The sequence below is a fragment of the Papio anubis genome, chromosome 6 (assembly GCF_008728515.1).
Source record: "Papio anubis isolate 15944 chromosome 6, Panubis1.0, whole genome shotgun sequence".
In the NCBI taxonomy this organism is placed as follows: Eukaryota; Metazoa; Chordata; class Mammalia; order Primates; family Cercopithecidae; genus Papio; species Papio anubis.
In genome coordinates this window covers 132,850,043-132,877,763 of record NC_044981.1, presented here as the reverse complement: position 1 = coordinate 132,877,763, position 27,721 = coordinate 132,850,043, and the positions used below count along the sequence as shown (strand labels likewise).

Sequence of the window (27,721 nt, the reverse complement as noted above, 5' to 3'; positions counted from 1 at the left end):
AGAAGGGGATGGAGGTGACAATAAGTATAATCATGGAGTTCAGAGTCTGGGGAGATACACACTTCCCATGTCATAGAACCTCTCCGCACACATTCATCAGAATGTGTCCCTATAACATCACCACATAATGGTTTGGTGTTCCAGGGCAGTAAATAACTTAGTAGGTGTTGGGAAAGTGCTTAAATAAAAAACATGGGATTCGGTGACATAAATTGTGAACATAAGTCATGGTACTTTTTGTTTTTCCACAGTATAAATTAAACAAAACCAGGAAAACAGCTTCATAGGGAGGCTTATATCTATCCAGTAAAATTCCCAGTCATGATATTTATTCACCCAAAGGTGCTACCAGAAGGGACAGAACAGATGGGTGACACTGTGACAGCCCAGGGCTGCCTAGGATAGCCATGGGGTCTTCCTTCTCCCTGCACTGCTCTCCTTTTTCTAATTGAAGTTTGAACACCATCTTGCATTTTCAGCATTCTTTTGTGCACTTCTATTTCATCCTAATAACAACCTCATTTATTAGACTTTTCTCGTGTACCCTCTCACATCCAACCAAACACATCTTGCTACCTTTTTTTTTTTTTTTGAGACGAAGTCTTGCTCTGTCACCCAGGCTGAAATGCAGTGGCTTGATCTGTGCTCACTGCAACCTTCGCCTCCCAAGTTTAAGCTATTCTCCTGTCTCAACCTCCCAAATAGTTGGGATTACAGGCGCGTGCCACCATGCCCGGCTAATTTTTTGTATTTTTAGCAGACACGGGGTTTCACCATGTTGGCCAGACTTGTCTCGAACTCCTGACCTCTTTCTCATCTTTTTATTTCCAGGGTTTCCTTCTGAGTTTAGAATTGTATTATTTCATATCCAAATTCCTGTGGTAGTCTTCCATCATCCTTCTGGAGGTAAGATAGGCTAGCTGTTGAAAAACAACTCCTGAATCTCAGAAGTATAATATGATAAGGCTTTATTTCACAATTACATCATAATTTCATACAAGGTATGAGTTGGGGTAGTGCAGGGTCAAAAATTGTCTGTGTTGTCCTTCAGGGACCTAGACTTTATATATCTATGGCCTCAACCCCTGGAGCCTCAGAGTTCCCCACTGTATCATCTGCCTCTGGCTGACAGATGAGAAACAAGAAAGTGTGTGGACAATTGTGCAGGAGGTTTTCAGGGCCAGAGCCTGAAGGCGGCATACATGGATCCTGCCACACTTTATTGGCAAGAAGTCAGTCATATGGCTGCCCCTAACTGTAAGAGAGGATGGGAAATGCAGTCTAGTTTTGTGCCCAATAGGAAAAGGAAATATATTTTGGTGAAAACTGCGTACTTGGCCACAGCCAGCCTCTCTGCCCACCTATGTTGCATACTGCTACCAGATTAGCATTCATTCAGTCATTAAACAAACATTTACTAAATACCACTATCTGCCAGCTACTATGCTATGCACCATGAATACAAAAATGCATAACTTCTAATTTTGCCTTCCTTGGAACTCACAAGCTAGTGGGAGATGAGAGTACTAAAAAAATATGTCTACATTGAATTAAGTACAGTGGTCCTCCCTTATCTGCAGGGGATAACTTACAGGACTCCCAGCGGATACCCCAGACACAGATAGTAAGCACCCTATATATACTGCTTTTTCCTATATATGCATACCTATGATGAGGTTTATTTACTTATTTGTTTTAGACACAGAGTGTTGCTATTTTGCCCAGGCTGGTCTCTAACCCTGGGTTCAAGTGATTGTCTGCTCTTAGCCTCCCAAGTGGCTGGAACTACATGCATAATTTACAAATTAGGCACAGCAAGAGATTAACAACAATAACTAATAATAAATAGAATATTTATAACTACATACTGTAATAAAAGTTACGTGAATTTGGTCTTTCCCAAAATATCTTATTGTACTCTATTTACATGACAGTAGTTTCTTCACTGGCAGACTCAGCCTCTCCAGTAATTTTTATATTTTTCAGCCCAAACATATTCCGGAATCTGTATAACCACCCCCCACTTGCACTAAATGACTGATGTCACTCGTTTCTTGGGATCTCTTGCTGAAGTCTTCCTACAGGCTCAATGCTTTCTGGCACAACACATTGCTGTGAATTGGAACATGTTGCATTCATGTCTTCCACCCACATCTTTAATGCCTTCTCCATCATAATTGAGCACTTATACACCGTGGCCATAACTTTTGCAGTTTTAGATGCAAAATAAAACTAGCACAAACGTCTTTTTCCTTCTTCACAATTTCACAGACAGAGGATTTGTCCTTACCATAGATCCAGATTTATGGTAAAGACAAATCTATGGTATGAAAACTAAGCATACAATATTTTTTTCTTTCCATATTAAGTCAAGGACTTTGATCTTTTTACGTAAAGGAAGTACTTGACAGCTTCTCTTTGTCCTAAATTGCCAGCTTCACTACTCTAGTGCTTTGAGGCCATTATGAAGTTAAAAAAAGGTGTCTTGAACACAAGCCCTGTGATGCCACAACAGTTGATCCAATTATCCAGTTAGCTACTAAATGACTGATGGGCAGGCAGCATCTACCGTGTGGAAATGCTGAAAAAAAGGATGATTCATGTGCCAGATGGGATGAAGCAGGACTGCACAAGATTTCATCATACTACTCAGAATGGCAAGCAACTTAAAACTGACGAATTATTTCTAAAATTTTTCATTTGATATTTTTGACCATGGTTGACCACAGATAACTGAAACCACAGAAAGTGGAACCATGGATAAAGGGTGATTATTGTACCTTGATGCACTAAGCCAACTAAATTTCCTATGAGAATTCAAAGGGAGACATAAAAGGAATCAACTGGGCTGTATATAACAAACATTTCAAAAATATCAGCTTACATAAGATAGAGTTTTATTTCTCTTTCACATAAAATAAGTCAAAAGGTGAGCCCCTCCAGTTAGTATGGCATAACACTGATGTCAAGGTTGCAAACTCCTTCTATCTTGTATCTCTGCCATGCATGGCTTCCATTGTCAGGGTGATTTTAAGATCCAAGATGGCTGCTGCACTCTAGCCAATACACTTGCATTCCAAACAGCATGAAGGAGGAAGTGAGAAGAAATGAGTGCCACTTTCTTCCAAGGAGATAACTCCTACTTCTGCTTAAGTCTCATAGGCCAAAACTTAATAACATGGCCACACATAGCCACTGGGAAATCAGACAATGTAACCTTTTATTTTATTTTATTTTACTTTTTTTTTTTTTTTTTGAGACAGAGTCTCTCTCTGTCACCCAGGCTGGAGTGCAGTGACACGATCTCGGCTCACTGCAATCTCCTCCTCCTGGGTTCAAACAATTCTCCTGTCTCAGCCTCCCGAATAGCTGGGACTACAGGCGCACGCCACCACGCCCAGCTAATTTTTGTATTTTTAGTAGAAACAGGGTTTCACCATGTTGGTCAGACTGGTCTCGAACTCCTGACCTCAGATGATCCACCCGCTTAAGCCTCCCAAAGTGCTGGGATTACAGCCATGAGCCACTGCACCCGGCGTATAACCTTTTAAATTAGTGCCAGAGTGACCAGTGAAAAATTCAAGGTAACATAGTAAGAAAGAAGGAGAGAATGGATATTGAGAGACAAGTAGACTCTACTAGAGAGGGAGAAAAGCTACTTGAACTGAAGAAAACAAAATAAAACAGAACCGAGTTTCTCCAGTAAGACAAAATTTAAACTGACTCTTAAAACAAGATTAAGACATTACTGGCTACCTTAAAGACCATTTTCAGTGAAGTGGTAAGGGAAGGTGTTCATTCCTGTATGGCTCTAGCAAGCCGATTTGGTGGCCTTATCCCACTTCACTGTTCCTCCTTTGCCACATATGCACAAAAGGCCACATGAGAAGGGAGCCCCTAACATTTGTCATTCAAAGTCTTGGTTCTCATCTGCTATTATTCAACCCAAGACTCATCCTGTTTCTCATTCTCCATTTGATGTTGTTGGAGAGTAATCTTGCCACTTACTCCTCCAATTTTATCCTTACTTCATTCTTTGCACAGTTGAGTTTAATCATTGGGTTTTCATTATGGGCTCAGTTTCTCTGGCTAGCATTCAGCTTTGTTACCTTGACTAGGCTACCATAATATTGATCCAGGTGCACATCTTGATTCACCTTAGTTCAGATCGTCCTCATTCCTATGCTGGCTCTATGAGCCAGAAGAGGTTATCTGGCTATGGAGCAGGATCCTGATTCCCAAACTTCCATATTTATCCAGACTATCATTGGGTAAGAGGCAAAATTCAAGGGGGTGGTCCTTTTTAAAGTTATGTTTAGACTGAGATATAGTGGTGCCCAGAACCTCCTGCCAAGCAACGTCTCAGCCTCTAGTAATGAGAACAGAATGAATATTACTCTGATCTATCCTTCTACTTTGCTCCTTGCCTAGACATATGTAGGTTGCTTCCTGAGCTGTTGGGGTCATAATTTGACTTACCTATAAGTCCAGGTTGTGGTACACTTCAGGTCACCAAGGACGTTTACTGATTCTTCATCTAACAATCTCAACTTCAAAGCTATTCCAAGCTCTTGACAATCATTTTGGAAATGATCTACTGGTGCCTGGTGCTGGAAAAGACCATCACACGAGACTATACCCTTCCATACTGGTATGGAAAAGTATATGAAACTGTCTTTTGTCTTTCCTATAAGTAAATGGCTTCTCATGTTGTCATCTGGTATTAAACCCTGATCAGCACAATATCCATCCCTGAGAATGCCATGGGAGCTAAGGAGCCATAGCATTCATTTTGGTTTAATACCATTAGTGTTGCCCAAGTGCCACATAGGGAGTCTCTCAGGCCATGCTGTCAGTGCCCAGGGTGCCAACTAGGAATGCCACCTATTAAGAAGTCTTTTCAGAAAAGAAGCCAGAAAAACTACCTTTGTTTTAAGATAAGGAGTACACACTCAACCTTAGGACCAGCAGAGTCTACAGCAGCTTCTCGTTTCATGTCAACTCAATCATAATGAGTATATAGCAACCTCCTCTTCTGTATGGGTTTCAAATCACCAACTACTAGACTGTCAATACTATAAAGTTGATGTCTTATACTCACTCGTATTTGGATGAGTATCTGGGGTCTTCAAAAGCCAACACATCCAGGAGAACTGTGCCCCTAGAGAGCTTAGAGGTAATACAGTCCCACATAGAAATGAAGGGCCACCTCAGGAAATGGCAGCAAACCATTGTCTACATCCAGCAACTCCTTCTAGAACCCAGGAGTCTCTTAACTTGGCACCTGAAGAAAATATGGGTTAGAAGCTTTTGCTCGAGCAATAGACCTGCCTCAGCAGGCAAGTCTCAAGCCCAATTCTTTCATCTGTCATGGCCTTGGATCTCTAGTGCAGTGTGCAGAACTACACAGAAACCTCAAAGATGTGTTAGAAGATAAATTGTAATCTGTGCATTTTTTATTTAAAAGCAAAGAGAGCCAAAAAGCCTATAAATAATTTAACATTGAATGATGAAAAACATTTAATTATCCCAAAGAAGAAAGAGAAGAGGGAATAAAAAATAATAATAAAATGGTGAACCTTTCCCAAACATTAATCACTTTTTTTTTTGTTTTAAGCTGGGATTACAGGATTGTGCCACCATGCCTGCTAATTTGTAAGTTTTTGTAGAGGTGGGGGTCTCACTATAATGCCCAGGCTGGTCCTGAACTCCTGGCCTCAAATGATCATCCTGCCTGGGCCTTCCAAAGTGCTAGTATTACAAGTGTGAGCCACCATATCTGGCCTACTTTAAATTTAAATGGACTACACATACCTAATAAAACATGAAAACTGTAAGAATGAATTAAAAATGCAAGACTCAACTATATATGGCCTATAAGAGATGTACTTTATTTATTCATTTATTTTTATTGTTATTACTTTTTAGCTTCCTCGGGCTGAAAGAGATGTACCTTAAATATAAAGACAAATCGATTAAAAGTACTTTCTTAAGGAAATAATAGAAAGCCAAAATCAATGGAATAGAAAACAGAGAAACAATAAAGAAAATTAATACAGATAAAATTTGGTTCTTTAAAAAGACAAATAAAATTGATAAATCTGCATGTAGCCAAACTGTTGAAGGAAAAAAGAAAGAGAAATTGTTAATATTGGGAGTAAAAGAGATGATATCATTACTCTAGACCCTACATACGTTAAGGATGATAATGGAATATAATAAACAGAATTACACCAAAAAATTCAATAATTCAGATGGAATAGACAGATTTCTTGATGAAAATAGTTTACCCAACTGATACCATATGAAATAGAATCTTTTAAAAATACTATGAAATAATAGTGACAAACAATGTGACTATAATAACAAATATAGGGCTATAATAATTATAAACATATTATCTGAGTTGTCTTATATCTATTAAAATTTTTAATTACTTACCAGAAAATTTCCCACAAAGGCCCAGATAGTTTTACTGCTGAATCCTATCAAACATTTAAGGAAGGAATAACAACACTCTTACATAAACTACTTAAGAAAATAGAGGAAGAGAGAATACTTCCCAACTTGTTTTATAAGGCTACCAAAACAGTGATACCAAAATCTGACAATTATGCTCAAAAGAGAAAAAAAGAGGCCAGGCCTGGTGGCTCATGCCTACAATCCTAGCACTTTGGGAAGCCGAGGCAGGCAGATCACTTGAGCCCAGACCAGCCTGGGCAACATGGTGAAATCCCATCTCTACAAAAAATGCAAAAATAGGCCAGGCGTGATGGCATGAGTCTTTAGTCCCAGCTACTTGCAAGGCTGACATGGGAGAATCACTTGAGCCCCTGAGATTGAGGCTGCAGTGAGTCATGATCACGTCACTGCACTCCATCTTAAGTGACAGAGCGAGACTTTGTCTCAAAAAAGAAAGAAGAAAGAAAAGAAAGAGAGAGAGAAAGAGAGGAAAGAAGGAAAGGGAAGGGAAAGGAAGGGAAGGGAGGGCAAGGGAAAGGAAGGGAAAAGAGAGTGAGAAAGAGATAAAGAAAGAGGGAGAGAGAAAGAAAGAGAAAGAAAAAGAAAGAAAGAAAGAAAGAAAGAAAGAAAGAAAAAGAAAGAAAGAAAGAAAGAAAGAAAGAAAGAAAGAAGAAAGAGGAAGGAAGGAAGAAGGAGGGAGGAAAGAAAAGAAAAGAGGAAAGAAAGAGGAAAGAAAGAAAAGAAAGAAAGAGAAAGAAAGAAAGAGGAGGAAAGAAAGAGGAAAGAAAGAAAAGAAAAGAAAGAAAGAAAGAAAAAGAAAAGAAAGAAAGAAAGAAAGAAAGAAAGAAAGAAAAGAAAGAAAGAAAAGAAAGAAAGAAAGAAAGAAAGGAAAGAAAGAAAAGAAAGAAAGAAAGAAAAGGAAGGAAGGAAGGAAGGAAGGAGGAAGGAAGGAAGGAGGGAAGGGGTGGAAGGAAAGAGACCAATATTCTTCATGTACGTAGACACAAAATTATTTTTAAAATATAAGTAAATCAAATCTTGAAATATATGTAAAGGATGATACACTATAACCAAGAGGGGTTTATCCTAGGGCTTCAATAAATGAGAGAAAAAAATAAATGTAAAACAGGTGAGCAAATAGAATGTATACAGTAAGATGGTAAAAGTAAATACAAATATAAATAAATAAAGGTAATTGACTGAATGTAAAAAAAAATTCAGACTTCCAGAATGGATTAAGAAACAATAACAACATACCATGTAAATGTAATGTATATTAAAAAAGACAGCAATCATATGTAGTTTACTGTACATAACAAAACAGAAAAGTTGCAAGAATGGGAAAAAATCATACAAATTAATTAAAAAGAAAATTGGTGTAACTCTACTACGGGTTGATTATCCCTTATCTAAAATGCTGGGGACCAGAAGTGTTGCAAATTTCAGACTTTTTTGGATTGGAGAATATTTATATATACATAATGAGATATCTTGGGGATGGGACCCGAAGCTAAACACAGAATTTATTTATGTTTCATATACACTTTATACACGTAGCCTGAAGACTATTTTGTACAATGTTATTAATAACTGTGTGCATGAAGCAAAGTTTTCACTGCATTTTGACTGTGACCCATCACATGAGGTCGGGTATGGAATTTTCTACTTGTAGTGTCATGTCAGTGCTAAAAAACTTTAAGTTTTTGGAGCATTTCAGATTAGGGGTACTCAGCCTGTACTAGCAATGATAATAGACTTTAAGCCAAAAGGCAGTAATAGAATTAATAACAAGAAAGCTTCAATTCACTGGGAATGTTTAACAATTCTAAATTCATAAGTACCTATAATATTTACATGGCCTCAAAGTATGTAAAACAAAAATTAACAAGCACTACAAGGAGAAATAAAAAATAATGAATATTTGCCTCCTTTTCTCACTTGTTTTTAATTCATTGGATTATGTTATATTCTGTGCTCATTTGTTAGTTGGTTTGAAATTTTTTTAGGACAAGCAGGGATACAGCTTAATTAATTGATTGTAAAACTCTAATAGTGAGACTTCACCTAAATTATTAAAATTTCTCATCATGGTCCCTAATCCCCTTCTGAGAAGAAACTGGAAGTGTGTTGTCTTGGTAAGAAAGCCCCTCCTTTGGGCCTAGGACCTCCCAACAAATGCTACTTTTTAATGAGACTTTTCTCCTTTGGTCAATAGATTACCCCTAAATTAATTGAAGCCTTAGGCCTTGGATATAAAGCAAGTCATGTGACTTCATTAAAATAGTAAAGTTAAAATGCCAATGCTATCTTTGAAATTAAATGTGGGAGTTGCATCTCTTGTTTTTATTTTCATTTTAAATCTTTTATTTATTCATGTATTTGCTTCTTTTGAAGTTTATTTAATGGTAATGCACACATGAGATACAAGATTTAAAACACATGAATGGAAATATTTTTTAAAAATTCATCCCTTAGGCCTCCGCTATCCAAGCCCCAGTTCTAATTGTACAGGTAACCCATGTTACGGAAAGGTAGACTACCCAACGAATGTTCTTCACCTTGCTTTTTTTTTTTTTTTAACTATTTACCCTAGGCACTATTTCATACCAGTTGATCAGGTGGGTACCACATTTTTTTTTAATGTTCTGTGTCCTGTATGACATTCCTGCACGGATGAAGCACATTTATCTTACCTGCCCCTTCCAAAGGATGTTTGTAGTCATTTGCTATCACAGACAACATTGCAATGAACAGCTTTGTATATATACTTTTGTGTTCTTGCTGGAGATTATTTAAAGAGAAAATTTTTTTAAGTGAGTTAGGTAAAAAAGCACAAATACGCATTTAATTTTGATAAAACATTGCCAAATCATCCCATAGTTAAAAGTTCTACAAATGTACTTCCCCAACAATTACTGAAAGTGCTCGTGCCCCTGAACTCTGGCCAGAACAGTTTATTATTACAATGTTTAGCTTTAGCATTCTGATCAGTGAAAAATAATTTCTTGTTGTCATTTCAAGAAGGACTATTCTTATGAGGGGGTTGAGTATCTTTTTAAAAATACTATAAAATATTAACAAAAATTTGAGTATAACTAATATAGTGTTATAATTATAAACATAATAAATCCATCATAAATATGAAATAACATAAGATATACTGTTTGTCAAAAAAAATTACATTACCGGTCAGATGAAAACCACCATATACCCTTCCCTAGTTGAACTTCTCTCTCTATTTCAGAAGTATTCGCTACCTTGAATTTAATATTTATCATTCTCAGGTATTTATGTAGATCTTACATTTATTTACTCCCAAATTACATAGATTTGTGTATATGTGTGTGCATATAAGTGGTTGGCATGTTTTTAAATTCTGTATAGTGTCATATTGCAAGTATTCATCCTGCAGTGTGCTTTTTGTCCTCGACATTATTTTTTGATAATTCATTCATGATATGTATGCAGCTCAGATTCATTCATTTCCTACTGCTCAGCAATCCATTGAATGAATATATAACCATTTATTTATTCCACTATTGACAGTCCATTTAGGCCATTTCCAATTTTTGCTCTTTGTGACAATGCTACTATGAACATCATTGTAAACGTCTCTTCATCGACATATGAGCAGACCTGCTGGGACCCGCTGGGTCACAGGGTTTGGATTCTTCATTTTTACTACATACTGCCAAGTCGCTTTCAAATGTAACTGTTCCAATGTATGCTCTCATCAGCAGTATAGAAGAGTCCTCTTGCTTCACAGTTTTGCCAAACTTGGCTTTAGAACATACTAAGTTTTTGACAATAGGATGCATTTGCAACAAAATTTCATACAGATTTAGTTTTCATGTGCCTGATTATGAATAAGACTAAACATCTTCACAGATGTGTAAAAGTCATTTGTATTTTTCTTTTATATAAACTACCTGCTGTGGTGTTAGCTCGCTTTTTCTATTAGGTTATTGTTTTTTGTCTTATTTTTAACTGCTTTATGGAAAGGTTTTTATTTTAGGAGATTAGGTACATGCTGCCTTAACTATCATTTTTTACCATCAATCGTTTTTCTAGATTTTCTTTTTTCTTGTGTCCTTATTTATAGTACCTGTAAAACCATTTAAATTTGTATATTTTATACATATATTTACATAAATATAACTTTATATAAATGTGATCATATATAGGTGTTTTGTAAGTGTGCAGTGTTTTTCCACTTTTTATGTGGTTTTCTCCTTAGTCTCTCCTACTTTTCCCCTCATGTGGCTTCCCTGTTCCCCCTACAAAGATAACTCACATTATAAACTTTACATTAATTATTCCATACTTTTGCTGCCTTCAAATGCTTCTGTACAGACTTGTACATTTATATACATACTCTGCAGGATATTTTAATTTGGTTTATAAACATGCAATTATGCTAACACAATTTTTTTTTTTGCTTTTTATATTTTCATTTAACAATACTTTGGGAAAATACCTCCAAGTTAACCTGTGTAATTCTAACTCATTTTTCTAATGGCTCCTAAATTTTGTTGCATCAACAAAAATTTTGCTGAGCAAAAATCACAGCATGGAAACTTACAGGGACCTAAAGAAGAAAAATTGTGCTTAGTCAAGATTTTATAAATATATTTTGGATATGTATATGCATGAACTTTAAAGTGACATTAAGAGGTACATTTTACTCCATAAAATTTGTTGTTGTGGAAATTAAATATATGAATGTATATGTACCTCTTTTGTTTATATACTTATGTATCTATATTATATATTATAATTTGTGTGTTACATAAATATATATTTTTATATATTAGAGGTAACTATTATATATTTATGATATTTATATTATTTATATATCATATATGAAGTAAATATATACTTATATATTACATAAATATACAGTATATATAAGTATATACTATATATGTATGGTATGTATATACCATATATCGTGTATATATAGTGTATATATATCTATACACACACATAGAGAAAGCGAGAGAGACAGAAAGAGAGAACAGAGCCAAGTGATAGAAAGTACACTCTATTCCTGGCTCAGTAACAGACTGTGTGGAAGTGGGGGAATAATTTCACTCTGTGGACTTCAGTTGTCTCTCCCGTAAAATGGAGGATAGAGTCAGGACACAGACTGCTTTTCTGACGAGGTCAAAGAGTTCCTCAAGGCAATTTAGGAGGAATCCAAGGTTTGCCAAGGCTTTACATTCACCAGCTGACATGGCGCCACCACGTGGTAATAGTGTAAACAGTTTAAAATGTACTGGATCCGTCAGCTTTTAAACATGTTTCATCAATGTTTAATTTGAGGAATTAAGATTATTTAAACTTTGGTGCATACATTGAGACTTTATTAATATGTTTACTTTTCACTATTTGAAATTTGCATAAAATGTGACTACATTGTATAGACAGGGAAGTTTTAAAATCTAACATTGTTTCTGTACCACAAAGTAACAACCAACCACATTTAACAATGGGGAAAATATTATAATAGAAGAATTATTCACATCAGAAAGTATATTTTAAACAACAATATACAACATCTTTAATAGCCATATGGTTAAAAAAACTTTTCAAAATGCCTAAAGTCCCTGAAATTAGTTAAGTGAGTGGGGTAAGCAGAGAGTTGGGTGAAAAGACATGAGACACTACCTCAAGAACTTTTATCGTTAGTATTATATTATCGTTTAGACTTCACAATATTTGGGATTTACACTAAACTGAAGCACATTACACAATCCAGTAGTAAGATAGTAAATAGAATCAAAATGGAGTATTAATTTTGTTTAACATTTACATACCTATTGTCATTTATTGAAATAACTGTATCAACTCTTACTGTTTTTAGATTTTTTTAATAAATTCTTAATTTTGGTACAGTTTTAGATTCATAGAAAATTTGCAAAGAAATGAATTTCCATATACCCTGTACCCAATTTTCTATGTTAGCATCTAACATTACCATGGCTCATTTGTCATAACTAAATAACAAACATTGATACATTGATACATTGTTATTAATTACAATTTGAACTCTACTCAGATTTGCTTAATTTTAATCTAATGTTCTTTTTCTGTTCCAGGATGGCATATTACATTTAGACATTATGTCTCCTTGTGCTCCTCTTGGCTGTGACAATTTCTCCGATTTTCCTTATTTTTGAAGGCTTTGGCAGTTTTGAAGAGTGTTAGGTATTTGGTTGACTGCTCCTCAATGTGGGATTGTGAGATGTTTTTCTCATGATTGGAATGGGGTTCTGGTTATTTGGAAGGAAGACAACAGAGGTAACGTGCCATTCTCTTCACAGAACATCAAGTATTCATACTGTCAACATGACCTGTTACTATTAATAACCATCATCATCTGTTAACCTTGATCATGTGGCCAACATAATGTTTTCCAGGTTTCTCAATTGGAAAGTTACTCTTTTTCCCACTTTGCCTGTAATACTCTTTGGAAGGAAGTCGCTATGCAAAACCCACACTTAAGAAGTAGGTAGAGAGCTATACTCACTTCCGTAAGTAGGAACTATGAACATAAGTTACCCAGAATTCTGTATATTTGTCTCTTTTCCACATTTGTTTATTTATTCAGCTATTTATATCAGAAGAACTCATGAATATTTGTTTTATACTTTGGATTACAATCCATTACTACACTATCTGTCTTGATGCTCAAATTGTTCTAGTTTTGGCCATTGGGTGTTTCTTCAGGTTGACTTCTCCTTTCCCTTTGACACACTCCCATCGTTTTGGTTTTGGAGCACTTCTTTACTTCCTGACACTAAAAGATGCTCCAAGCTCATCTTGTATATTTCCTGCCCCAGCCTTAGAATCAACTATTTATTCACATTCTGGTTCATTTCATTCAAGAATGGTATTAGAAACCAACCAAGATGTGGGCACGACGCGTGACTTTTGTTGACTTTGGATCCTCCCTTTGTATGTATTTACATAAACGCTTTCCTCTCCATGTCTTGATCATCTTAAAACTGAGCTTGTTTTAAATATAGCTTTGAAATTTTTAAGAATAGTTTAGTCAATAAGACTTCTTGTTGACTTCTCTTGTTAACTATTGTTTCAATTATTGCTACTGTTACTACTACTCCACTAATGGTAAAGTTTGTCACTCTCAAATACGAATTCAGGATAAAAGCTTTCTGGAGAAAAATATATAAATTATTTACGCACTTTTCCTCGCTAGATTCCTTTTCACTAAATCAGCAGCCAACAAATATGTGTCTCTAAGTGAATAAACAGAGCTGTGTGTACATGTGCATACAGGTGTTTCCCTTTAGGCTTCTTATTGGAGCACATTTCTAGAAGAAATGTGCCAAAATTATTAGACTTTGATTCACTTGAAAGCAGCACCTGTGTGTTCTCTTCATCTTTACATTTCCAAGGCTTAGATCAATGCTTGATACATTCCAGAGGTTTCCTAAAGGTTTGCCGAATAAATTGCAGAGCCCCCTGGAACATGGTGAAGTTTACCATCGATCATTTAAATGTGTCTCAGGTTTTGTTTTTTTTGTTGTTGTTGTTTCGGGGGGTTTTTTGGTGATAAGTTTTTGTTGTACTTTAGTTGCTTGTTTTTGCTTAGGAAGGCTTCAGTGACAGTAGTTAAAGAAATTGTGGTTACTATCACTTTTTTTTTTTTTTTTTGGTGGAAACTGATTTCATCTCTCTGATACTGTTTTATCTGAGCCATGGTAAATTAATCACAGTTTTAGGCTTCTTCTTCACTGGCAAAATGAAGCCCAAACTGCTCATTTAAGAGAAAATGTTTGGCCAAAAGAAGCCTGTAAAACCAGAGTGTGCTTTTCCTTGATTCACAGTAAAACATGAACCCTTTATTTGAGCTCTTTATGACATGGAAAAGCATTTCTATGTATTGTGTTGAATAAGCTATTCTTCCCCCGGATGGTATTGAATTTAATTAGAAGAAAATATGGCTTTAATGATATACTGCTTCATTTTAAGACCATAAGTCATCATATCCTCTAAATGGTGGGATAACGATGCTGAAACAAAACACTAAAGAGGGAAAAAGTTATTCATTTGGTGTTCAGTCTTTCTGTGGAAAGTGTGTGCATTTTTATTCTTTAACTTCCTTATATTTTTACTTCCAATTTCCCACTTAAAAGAAGATTCTCTTGTATGTTCTATTTTAATTTTACTCTAGATTCAGTACAATTTCATAAAATGAAATTCATTTAAATATAATTCAGGAACCAAGCCGTCTTGAATGAAAGTATTTTGAGACAGCACTCAGGGTTTCAATATAAACACCGCCATCATCCATCCATTCCTTCATTCATTCACTTATTAAAAATCTGTGTGTCTGTTGCCATCCTGGTGCTGAGAAAACATGAGTGGGAAAGAGAGATGCATGGCCTCAGCAATTTGCAGGAAAGAAGGAAAAAGAAACTGAATAATGTAGGATGGTCCTAGCTAGGTGAAAGAGAGCATGAGACCTGGATATGAACTGAAGTCTGGTTATATAAGAGTTTGTATGAGATAGCCTCCGAGGATAAAGTGTTGTGCACAAGTGTACAACAAATGGGGCAGGTGAGAACTGAGACAACCTGAAGTCTTGTCTCTGGGCACTAGTGTTTTTCTTTTTCTTTCTTCTCTTTTTAAATAACAATTGACATTTGTCAAGTGTTTGCCCAAATATGGACACTGATCTAAATATTTTGTGTGTTCTTAATTAATACTTCATTCTTCACAACAGCTCATCCCAACACTTGGTGCACTGAGACAGATTCTCTGTTGCCTGGAGTAGGCATTGTAACTCTCATTTCCATTTTGCAGATAAGGAAACAGAAGCAAAGAGAGCTTACATAATTTCACTAAGATCATACACCCCCAAGTGTCATAGCCAGGATGTAAACCCAGGCAGCATGCCCCAGAGCCTGCCTCCTGCTGTAATAATGGTCTGAACTGCTTGAGCTTTAAGGAGAGAGGAGCAGCAGGCAGAAGCAGAAGGAGTTGTTTTTCCAAAGGGCTTCATGAGACAGGTAGAATCCGTGAAGAGGGGAGTGTGGGGTGCTTCTTAGGTCTGTTAGGTGGCAACAGGTGATCTAGAGTCTGGGAGAGTGAATCTAGCCTTGCTCCTTAAGAGTGATGGGATCGGGAGCCCTGAAATCCACACATCTCAGAATGGATACCATTTTCAGTTGGAACAACGGTGGCCCTGACACATTCTCTGGAAATTTCGGAAGCCCAAGGATAGTGACAAAGAGGGAGAGATGTTGGGAGGAATCAGGGTATGGATGGAGTGGATCAAGAAAATAAGTGTAACCTAGAAGATACTCTATGGGAACTGTTCATGATGCTGGATGTGTTGATGCAGCTTAAAGGTTATTTCAGTGCAGGGGACGCTTTGATAGCCTTGTCAAAAGTGTGTAAGCATTGCTTTGCTAGTTGTTGTTTTCTCAAGCAATGCATATGACATCCCTGAACCTTTCTCTGCTTTCTAGGCACACCATGATTATGAGAGATTTGTGTTTTTCACTTCATTGAGCATGGTTTAAATGTCTATAGGTCTGTATTACTTTCGTAAACTGAAAATAAAAATCTCTCATAATTTGATAGAATTCAGTTAACTTCTAAGAAAATAATACTACTTTATTTAAAAATAAAGATTCAAAATAGTAATCATAGTTTAAGCATATTGTTGAGGTGAGAGAGAAATGTCAGAAATCTAATTGAGCCTTATTATACAGTCCAGATTTAAGAACAAGGGATCATACAGGTTGACCAAATAGTCACTTTCCCAGTGTCTTTAAGGGACAGATGAGAAAACTCGAAGTGTCTCATTGAAGATGCAAGTGAACTCTCGGACATGAGCAGATGTATTGCTTGGAATGATTGATGGCCTTTTCTGAGATGAGTGAGTGTGGTAAGTTGATTTCATGATTGTGCTTCTGCCAAACCTCCAGCCTAGTTCTCCTCTCATCTCTAAGCCCCTTCCCTCTTAAACTACTACTCTATCAGTGAAAGTAAAAATAACATGTTGAGTTTTTCCCAAAAGTGGGACAAAGGAGTTCATTTTCCCATTACCTGGTAATAAAAATTGTTAAAAGAAAAAGAAAAAAACTGGGATACGGCCGTCTTCAAATGTATCATCAAAATGTCCCTGCCTTGGGAAATGCTATGCCAAAGTGACCATTTCCAAGTCTCTGAAGTCAAAACAGCTGCATCTTAGTGGCTGCCTCAAAATCATGGTATGAAAATGACTGTCAAAACAGCCCCATCAAAATGTCATGTACCTGGAGCCCATGTGAGATGCTCTGTAGACATCTCTGGGCATCATGGGACAGGAATCTCATAATGGGTTCCCCTTTGTAACCACAGTCCCCTGAAGCTTCGAAATACCCGTATTAAAATTATCACACCACAAAATAATCTGTACAAACAACCCTCATGACACGTTTACCTGTGTAACAAGCCTGCACATCTTGTGTCTGTGCCCCTGAACGTAAGTTAAAAATAATAATAATAAAAATTATCACACCAACTAAGCATCAGGGAAAAGGTAAGCAAAAGCTTTTACAGGAGGAAAACTCCAGAAGGAGAAAGCTTCCTGTGGGAAGGGACATGGCCTGGGGATTGGAGAGATGGGGTGGTGCATTGGAGAAGGGGCAACAGGAAGGAAGAAGGTATTCCAGGCAGAAAAGACAATGAACACAGAGAAAGGAATGAGAAACTGAATGGGATGATGGGCACAACCTACAGGTGTTTCAGGTTGCTCACTATCCAACCTTTACTGAGCACCTACTGTATGCTTTAGCATGTTGTCCCCATCATTTTAGAGAGGACATAGTCAATCTAGTACATGATACAATCTTTTTTCCTTCCACTAAACAACAGCAAAATACATCTGGTTCCCAAAACAATATGGTTTTCCCTCAAATATTTTTCTAATTACTTTCTAAATTACATTGATTTGAATTAAATAATTCAGAAAAATGATTTTTTTCTCTTTATTTTTTGAAAACACCTTAATCTGAATTAAATACAGAGAAACGATTTGGTTTCTTCTGAAACACACAATTACACTGGAAATATAAACATACAAAATACTGTTGGCCACTTAAGTATTAAACATTCACTTGGTATGCTACAGCTTTTGGAAAATAAAATACCAATAATTACTCAATTTTAATAATAATACTTTGTGTTCTATAGAATCAAAAAGTGTGCTGGAATATTTGAAATACTATGTCAGTCTTCTTTAAAAATGAATCTTAAATGTGGATTAAGTACAGATTATTTTTCAGTAACATTACTATTAACCTGAATGTTCCCATGGTAACAAGACATCTAACAGAATATAAAACAGATAACTTTCAATATTTAAATCATAACTCATAAATAAAAACATGTCTGTAGTTGTGTGAAAGTTACACATTAATTCCATTGAGAAGGGATGCAGAAATCCCCTTAGAAATCATATTTTTAAAATTTTGCATTAATTTTTATAACCAATTTCTGATTATAAAAGTAAAAATGCTTTCTGTAAAACAAATTGTTAAAATACAGCAAAAGAATAATTAAACCTGAGATGAGAACTGCTAATCTTTGTTTTAATCATTTTTGTATGTTGTTTTATTTATAAGTTTTAAAAACAAAATTTGGATCAGAATATCAATTTAGTTTTGTTGCCTTCATTTGTTACTTCTTCCCGTATCAATTATTTTTAAAACTTGCTTTGTAGATGGTAGATTCATGATGGTCTCTACAATGTAACCATATACTTCCTGCTTCAGTCATTTTTGTTTTTTAGTCTTGTCCACAATAAATCTAATACTTGGAGTTGCGAAGTCATACTCCATGCCCTCAAAAATAATGACTGAAGTAGTGTTAAATTTGTTTATGTCCATTTTTTTTTACTGATTTTATCAGGTGATCTCTATAAGCATTCAAAATTGACTAAGGATGTTTTAGACTAATTAGCCCTCACTAGACCTAGCCTATGTCTAAAACACAGTAATTGAGAAATGTTGTAGGAACACAACCCTAAAACAACTAACTTGTGAAAGAGAATTTACGGAGAGAAAATGCCTTACACGAGGACTTCTTTGTTATTAAATACCTCTGATTTCCATAATTTTAACTTTGAAGTAGTGTCAAATACCAGACACACAGATTGTAACTGTCCTATCATGGTCCATTTAATAGCACAGGGACCGTAAAATCTGACAGACCCAATTTACTGGAATGTAACCTCATGGTCAGCTGGGGAAATGCTGACTTTGCCTTTTGGTTGCAACTAGCAGCAAGGAAGATAAATTTACACTAAGTTGAAGAAGGCCTCCACCCATGAGGAGAAATGCAGTTGGGGACCAGGAACTGTGGGAACTAGGAATGGAAAGATTTGGGAAAATGGGAAGTCCTTCTTTTTTCCTAGAAGTCTCAGGTCAGTCGCTCTCTGTCCCTTGATGTGTGGTTGTTCCCCTGCCTAGAGAGCGCCTTCTCTGCTCCTGGGTCCACAGGGCAAGGGAAGATGGACGCCCACAGGTCTGGGACTCACGGGAAGATTCAGACCTGGCACATCCGGTAATGGATTCTCCCTTGCTCCCAGTTCACCAGGTAATTGTCTCAGCTTGACTCAGGTGCCCAATTTCGTGCCCATCGGCTGTGACCAGGGAGCAGAGTCACCTTGTAAAAGCCTCAGTGCTCTGATTTCTCACTGATTATTGAGGGCAGGAGACTGTATGACGCTCCTGATTTTTTCTGCTGTAATCGTGTGGCTAAACCGTAGGCTCTGAATTCATACGAACTATGCTTTTCCTTTTACTATTGTTTTCTTTTTGAGAATTATATTAATAGTAGATGAATACATTTTCCTTGTATCTTGTGTATAAACTTCCAGACCAAATTTTTCTTTGGGGGATATTAGTTTAGGTGTCGTTCTGCAATTTGTTTTTGTTTTGATGCTTAAAATGTCATATATATTAAGAGTTATATACTTTTAATGAATTTATTTTTAGAGGTATACAAATAATACATGAATGCATTTTTATTGTTAAAATCTAGTAATACAGATCATATGGATGAAAAAGTCGAAGTTCTCTTTCACACAACACCTGGACTATCATTTTTTACCTTATTAGGACTGTGGTTTATATATATTGTTCTGGAACTTGAATTAAGGTACAAATATATACTCATTATTCAACAATACATTGCTTTAAAAACAGTACTTAAAATACATGTCTAGAGGAAAAAACAAAATCCTCTTTCAACATCCTCCTTCTACAAAAATTCAACTTGCTTTCCCCAAATTGCCATTAACAGTTTGATATGTATTCTGGATTTTTTTTTCTATGTATTTAAATACACACATCCATATAAAAATATACAATTGGGGATTTTTTTTAACATAATTGGGATCACAGTGTAGAGATTAAATAGAACTTTGCTTATTAGAAATTTACAGATCTGTATTGAAGACGGTTTCATGTCAGTATCTGTAGATCACTCATAAAGTTCTGCAAAGCATTCCATATCATAGATGTTTCATAATTTATTCCTTCATTGGTGGATATTTATCATTTCCATTTTTCACTATTAAAAATACCGTGATGATGAAATTATTTGTACATATTCCTTCACGGCCATATGAGGATATTTTTATACATCAAAGAAACAAAAATGTTACAAAAGGATACTCCAGAAAAGGCTGTGAACATTTCATTTCTGCCAATAGTGTATGAAAGTGCACATTTCCACACAACTTTGCCAGTCTTGGATATCAGCAATCCTTTTTCATTTTTGCCAGTCTAAAGGGTTAAAAATATATAGCTGAACTTTCTTTTGTTATAATTTGTGTTTCATGATAATTAGTGAGAATGGGCATTTCTTTATACATTCATTGGTCATATATATTTTTTCTTCTTTGAATTGTCTATTCATATATTAATATGTTCTTTTTTTCTCTTGAAGTTTTTACTCTCTTTTTTAAAAATCAATTTGTAGGAATAATTTGTTGATCTGTCATATATTTTGCAAATATTTCCAAGTTTTAACTTTGTTCATGGTGTTTTATCATATGAAGTTTTAATTGTTTAGGTAGTCAACACTATTAGTCTTTTTCCTTACGGTTTCTAGATGTTCTGTAATGTTTAGGAAGTTTTTTACTATACCAAGTTTATAATGTATTCTCTAATTTGTAAATAAGTTGATACATTTTCTAAATGTCCAGCTTTTAAAACCATCTAGAATTATTTGTGTATGTTCATATTGTAAATTGGAAGCTATTTTACTCTAAACAGCCAATTGTCTTATTTATATAAGTGACTAATATTTATCCAGCAATTTGAAAATCTACCTTTCTTATAAATTAAATTCTCATACATAATTCATCTGCTTCCAGATCTTATTTTCTACTTACCTATCTCTACACTTATGACAGTGCTATACTGTTACAGCTATGATAACTTGATATATGTTTTAATATGTGGTTGTTCTCTTTTTTTAACTTTTCCTGAAATTCTCACATGTTTTTCTTCTGGATGAGCTTAAATATCTTCCAGTTAAGTTCCACAGGGTGTCTTTTGTGGATGTCTTTCCAATTTCCTCCCAGAAAAATTCCCACAGATTGGAAAACTCACCTATAAAACCATCTGGGACCAGTGCCTTTCTGAGATTGATCTTTGGCTATCTTCTAGGCTCCTCGGTGGTTACTGATCTATTCAGGTTTTCTATTTCTGCTTCAGTCAAACACAATCATTTGTGTTTTTTAGAAATCCTTTCATCTAGATTTTCAAATTTTTTATGTAAAATAGTCGTCCTTACTCATTTCTTATGCTGGTAATTTTGTCTTTTCACATTTTGTTGTTGCTGTTCTTTTACTTTTTCTTAATTGGACATGACAAAGATTTGTTGACCTTATCCACCTGGATAGGGTCTCCTCTGAATTGTGTTGCTTTTCTTCCCCAAGTAGTCCCTTCTCCAAAGCAAGACCTAATTGTGTGCTATGTAAAGTCGGCAGGGCACTCTGACTGCCAAGTTCCATTCTGAGCAGGAAGAAGTCAGGCAGGCTAGTGACCTCCCCCGTCCAGTTACCAAAATCAAGAGGGCTTTAATCTGGGGTGTAGCCCATTGGCTTTATTGATCATATGTTCCCTTTTTTTTCCCCTCTGTATCTGTGGTGGAGTTCCAGGGAAGTCTCTGCTGAGCTTCTCCAGGGCAGGATAATTCTCTGAGGGGACCTCAGCCTCCCATGGCAGATTATTCACCCTCCAGAGAGGGTTTTTCTGATTTTATCCAGGGGCAAACACTGCTAATCCCCACCACTCAGCCTAAGTGGAAAGGGAGAAAGAAATAAGGTGCCCAACTGGCCTAGCTATTTCAAGAATGTGTTGACTCTGAGCTCGGATAATCACTGAAATTCCTTCAACACTGTAAAATTTTCTCTTACCCGTGTTTTAGCCTGAGGTTTTCTCTAACCTCGTTTCTTCATCAACCTGATTTCATTTGGTTTCTATTTATCTTCCTAGAAAATTTCATTTTCTGAGCATTCTTTCTCATTTTCTAGCACTGATATAGATTTATTCTTGAGAAACAAATAAATAAAACCATTTCTGCCATTTCCTTAAGGGTTTGGAAGTGAGAAAGGGTATATACATGTGCACTCTTCCACCGCTTTTAGCCTGTCTTTTTTAAAAGTTTGTTTGCACTGAACTAAAGACGAGAGTCCAAATAAGTGATGATCAAAATAAAGACTGAATAGCTCCATCCCTTCTTCACCTGCTATTGTGTCCCTTATTAGAGTAATAAACTGAAGCTCATATCTCCTCTCTGATTATGTTGTAAAGTGTATTAGCATTTCTGGCCTTTAATGCCTTTGCAAAGGAAAAGATGGTAGTTAGATTGTGTGTGGGTGGGTGAGTGTGGGTATGAGAGGATGGGTGTATAGGGTTCATTTGTTTGTTGTTTGAAAAATTTAACATCTGAGTTAGGGAGAATAGTGAATTGGTAAGCCACTGGTTTCCTAGAATAAGACTGTTTCTTTCCAGAGAAGAGAAAAATGGCCCTTTTCTATTTTGTTCTAGCAACATAGTAACCATGGATCTGTGAACTTAATAGCTAAATTGTGGTGATCACAGAAGACCTTTCTAAAATACACTTTGATATAATCCATTTGTTCACCAACATCTTACTACAGGTAAATAGATGTTATTTTTCTTGCCAGTGATTATGCTGCTTATATGTCTAATGTGAACGATGGGCTGGACTTAGCAAAAATATTTTTGTTTGCTTTTATTGCAATTTTTGTTTTCTTACTTTCTGGTAAACTCTGAACATAATTTTTTTGTGTTAGAAGTCTGTGCTTTAATTTTTCTTCTACAGATTAATATAAAGGTGATTATTACCATAGAATTATTTACCAAAACGCTTGTTATAATATAGACAAGGCACTACTGAGTTTGTTCCTGAAAAGGTTTGTGTTATGAATAAATGTTCATTGTTATATACAATAATTTCTATGGAATCTGGAATGTTTTCAGGTTGTAGGTCCTGACAAAATTAAATATATCTACCTTATATTAATTAAATAGTTGCCAATAAAAATTTAAAATTGGCATTCACCAGTTTCTATTTAGAATGGTTTGTACATGAAAAAAAAAAAAAAATGAACAACTATTTTAAAAGATAGGATATGCAATTCCAGTTTAGCCAGAAAATACTTCTATAGAAAACAGGGCAACCTGCCACAATGTCTCAGATAAGGCTTGTCAGAGTAGCATCATATCATGAAATCATTGCATGTTACAGATTGAAATTACTTTGAAGATCTTTTAGTCTGCTTTTATATGTACAGTGGTTTGAATTTTCTCCATGACCCTTGAACATAAGAATAAATAATGTTTCTTAACTTCTCTGAGTCAAATCAAATCTTGTTAGGCCCTCACCTCTTAGGATTGTTGAAAATCTGTTCTTCCTCATTTGGAAAGATGGGCCTTTCCTTGAACGCTGTAAAAATCCAGGGTCATACACCGTGTAGAGAACTCTGGGAGTGGTCTTCTGTCTTGCTATCAAGGTCACTGGGATGTTTAACTTGTCACTTCGGCTAGGCTATAGTGTCCAGTTGTTCAGCCAAGCACCAGTCTAGATGTTGCTGGGAAGATAGTTTTTAGATATCAGCATTTTAACAGATTACTCCTCAGAATATGGAGAGGCCTCATCTAATTGAAGGCCTTAAGAGCAAAATCTGAGGTTTCCCAAAGAAGAAGCAATTCTGCCTTCAGACTGCAACATAGAAATTCTGCCTGAGTTTCCAGTCTGCAGGTTGCAGACTCAAGATTGCAATACCAACTCTTCCATAAATTTCCAGGCAGTGGGCCTGCTCTCCAAATTTCAAACTTACCAGCCCCCCACAATCGTGTGAGCTAATTCCTTAAAATAAATCTCTCTGCATTGGTTCTGCTTCTCTGGGGAACCCTGATTAATACATTCCCTTTTGAGCTCTTTGCTGGCCATGTGTTGCATTCAAAGTTGAACCTTTCCGCTGCTCTCAACATCCTCACCCTCTTTGGTAAGTCCTTGCCCCTGTGGTGCTTGCTTTGGTCATCAAGGCAGCAGCCCTTAAGGTTCAGTCCCACAACTCCACATGTTGCCTCACCAGAGGTCCTGCTACATCTTGAGGCCATGTGAAGGCAGAGTACTAATTTGTGTCACTTTGGAGTCTCACTACTTTTCTACCTTCTCAGCCTCTGGGAATCCAGCTCTTCCCTAGGGTTGAGTCATGACCCAACCAACACCTTCATATCCAAGCATTAGAATGTATCCTTTTCCACCGACCTCAACTCTGACACCTTAGGCAGAACCAATTACCTCCTAACAAAGATCTAAGTGGGGATATATTCAAGAAGGATTTTAAAATACACATAAAGCTGTTTCTTTCTCTTTGGGCAACAAACTCAGAACACAAAGGCTTGACATTACGTACTAGGAAATTTACTTTTTTATTCCTTTGATTATTCTACATCAGTGAGAATAGAAATGAACTAATTTTCATTAAACTGTCTTGTTTTGAATGTAAAGAGCCAAGACCCAGAAAAGTTAAGTGGCTTCCTCGAGTTTCCCAGAACACTCCTTTAAGAAGAATAAGATGCTATCTGATGCCCTATCCCTCCCACTTCCCACCCCTTCACCTTACATCTGGCTATAAGCAACTGCATATTTCTGCAAGTTCACGGAGGAACCAGTGTTGAAACTGCTTTGCTACTTCGGTATGAAATGGCAGGTTGGAAATTGATGGATCACAGTTTCTGTGGCTATTGGCAGCCAGAGCCTCCCCACATTATTCAGCCACAGGCTTTGAAGGGAAGAGAGAGACCCTTCTGAAATACGCAACTTAGTCCAAGCTTGAAATTCAGTGGGTGCCACCTGGCATCCACGATTAGAAAGTTCTAAAAAGCATTACACAAAGAACAACTGCTTTATCCCACCTTTTGATAAGTAATCCTCTCTGTTTTTGTTTTTATTTTTTAGTTTACCAGCTCAGTAGAGGAATGATGCAAAATGGGGCTTCGGGCTGAGGCAATGTAACTTGGGTTCTTCCTATCGATCTCACGGTCTTATTATGTAAGCTTATTTCTTCTGCTGATACAGGAGCAAAAAAAGGCTGACTTGTGACATTTTTGCAGTTGCACTCAGTTGTCTAAACATACTCAGACACTCAGACGTTCAACAGTACATGAGTAGCCAGCCATTTGGTTTTGCAGCCAAGAAGGCTGTGGCTGAGGATTGCCTGAGAAAATATCTGCTTTTGATCAAAATAAAATTCAAACTGTAAACCAATATAGTTCATTGCCTATAATAAGCTTTGTCCCTTAGGGTCACAAGAAAACTGTCAGCTTTATGTGTCACTAGATCTCACTCGCTTCTCCCTTTCCTTCACTTTTGCTCTCATTATTCATCTACTTTGTAGCTAATGATTTCTAAATTCTGGTTGGTTTCTTTAGAGATCTGCTTTCTATAGAGGTTGTCGTATGATGTCCTTGAATTTTTTTTATGTTTAACTATAAAAGAGTGGCATATGTGTATAGATCATCAGGCATTAGGACATAGCGTTTGAAATCAGAATATGTCCCCTTGTCATGGCACCATGAAATACATCTGCCAGGAGCAGAAGTCTCAAGATTTCCCCAAAATCTGTTTCTGCCAGATTAGCACCTGTGACCACTGCCTTGTGGCCACATATTGCAAGTATTATAAAAGGCACATTGTACAAACTATAAAACAAAGCTCAAATCCTAGCTCTACTGACTGCAATCTGTTTATAAACAGTGTGTAGGTTACTTTTCCTCTATGCCTCAGTTGCCTCATGCATAAAATTGCAGATTTAAAACAAAAAAGTTACATCACAGAGTTGCTAAGAGGCTTTGGTGAATTAGTGCATGTAAAGCCTGCTGAATGGTACTTGGCACATTATAAGCACTGAATTAGGGTTACAGTAGTCCCTATTTATTTAGGGGGAAATGTTTCAAGACCCTCAATTGATGCTGAAATGGTGGATAACACTGAACTTTATGTATACTATGGTTTTTACTGTTCATACCTATGATAAAGTTTAATTTATAAATTAGGCACAGTAAGACATTAACAACAATAACTAATGATAAAATAAAACAATTATAACAATATGTTGTTGACATGGTTTGTCTGTGTCCCCACTGAAATTTCATCTTGAATTGTAGCTCCCATAATTCCCACACATTGTGGGAAGGACCAGTGGGAGGTAATTGAAACATGGGAGCGGCTCTTTCCCATGCTGTTCTTGTGATAGTGAATAAGTCTCAGGAGATCTGATGGTTTTATAAAGCAGAGTTCTCCTGCACAAGCTCTCTTGCCTGCCGCCATGTAAGACATGACTTTGCTCTTCCTTGGCCTTTCGCCATAATTGTGAGGCCTCCCCAGCCATGTGAAACTGCAAGTCAATTAAACCTCTTTCGTTTATAAATTACCCAGTCTCAGGTATGTCTTTGTGAGCAGCATGGCAACAGACTAATACAACTGTAATTAAAATCACAAGAATGTGATCTATCTCAAAATATCTTACTGTACTGTACTCACCTATTTTCAGACCATGGTTGACCTTGGGTAACTGAAACCCTGAAAAGAGAAACTATGTATAAGCAAAGACTATTGTAGTTATTATTAACCAGATTTTTGAGAGACTTTTGCTCTGTTTTACTGAAGACTAAAATAGAGTTTACAAGAAAAAAAGTGTGTGTATTATATTTGGCTCTGTTATGAACACTGATCTAGAACATAGTAATATTCCTTTGGTTTCTTCGGATAAAAACTGTATGCTTATTCTAAAAAAGTCTTTGCTTTCAGGCAGGAATATTTGAGATTCACCATCAAGAAGTGGTTTTTGAGATCACTGTAGCTTCAAAATTCTTCAGATGATCATCTGGATTCACAACCATTTCCTTATGGTTTGGAAAGAAAATGGGGAGGAGATAAAAGTAATAAGCTTGGCTTAAGATGTAGAAGATTTAAATTCTAGGCTTTCTTCGGCTGTGTAAAAGAAAGTCTCTGAGATTCAGTTTCCTCATCTGAAAATTGAAGGTGTCCCTGCAAAGAAGCTATTTAGGAAACAATTCTGTTGGAGCACTAATTTATAACATACAATTTTAAGCTCTAGATATTTAAAGAGTTAAATGTAAGAGTAAAACGATTTAAGTATTAATATAAAGCATAGATGAATATCTGATATGGCATAAGAAAGGTCTTTCTGTTCAGGGCAATGAATACACAATTCAAAACAATATGTTTACATAAATACATGAATGCATGAAATATGTTCTCTCTGTGTGTGTGTTTGTGTATGTATGTGTGTGTGTGTGTGTGTGTGTGTAAAGCTTACCTCTCATGGGGGAGTGGAGGGTGATGTGATCATGGAGGGGTCCTTGGGGACATCAACTCTACAATTAGTTTTTTAATTTCCTACATCTCAAAAGGGCAAATTAAGTTATCAAAATTTTTAAAATAACTTCTATAAATATAAAACCTTAAAATGTAAAGGCAAATACTACAATAGTCTTTTTAACAACGTAGCAGGGAAATATATATACTATATAAACAATTCTTAAAAACTAATAAAAAGGATGAAAATACCATTATAAAAATAAATGAAAGAATATGAAGCCAGTCACACTATGTGGACCTGATTTGGATCTTGATTCCAAGAAACAAACTGCAAAAAAAAAAAAAAAAA

General features: G+C 36.1%; 1 long non-coding RNA gene across 1 annotated transcript; it reads left to right on the top strand.

Moving 5' to 3' along the window:
- Positions 1 to 769: 769 nt before the first annotated feature.
- On the top strand, positions 770 to 27,721 carry LOC110743168. Its single transcript, XR_002521776.2, has 4 exons — positions 770 to 1,624; positions 9,707 to 9,746; positions 12,564 to 22,657; positions 26,839 to 27,721. It is a non-coding gene; the product is annotated as an uncharacterized LOC110743168 (long non-coding RNA).